This window comes from Penaeus monodon, chromosome 21 (assembly GCF_015228065.2).
Source record: "Penaeus monodon isolate SGIC_2016 chromosome 21, NSTDA_Pmon_1, whole genome shotgun sequence".
NCBI lineage: Eukaryota > Metazoa > Arthropoda > Malacostraca > Decapoda > Penaeidae > Penaeus > Penaeus monodon.
The window spans coordinates 27,319,098-27,319,621 of NC_051406.1; positions in this window are offsets into that span (position 1 = coordinate 27,319,098).

Sequence of the window (524 nt, forward strand, 5' to 3'; positions counted from 1 at the left end):
AAACGGAATAAAGTGTGACTTCTCGAGCGTCGAACGTAGTAAAAACTGACGCGTTCAGGGAACGTGAGCTCAGGCAAGAACATACCAAGGCAGAGGAGCTACAGGTCCCACAGGCGGTCAAGGTCCAATAATCCTGAGCGAGCTTTGGCCAAATATCATCGGGCTTAAAGAGGCCTCTAAAAGAGCTATCTAAAAAAGGAGGTTACCCCATTATAAGGAAAAATAGGAATGATACAGAATTCCCAATCGATTGATTCACAGTCAGATATTACATAATCTCTGAGGAACATAACAAAATTGCAAATTTCCCAAATAGCATCTCAAAAGTCGTTGAAAAAACTGCAAGGATCCACTTAATCACTTCGAAGCTACCTCGAAGAAAAAAAATAATCCACATCCACCATCTAACTTAAGCAAATGGGGCCTGAACGGATTCTCTTAGTCGAAAAAGAACGTTAATTCGTGACGCATAAGTGACATTTGAAAGTTAAGCCGATGGGGAAGCTCCGTTCCTTTTGCTTCGT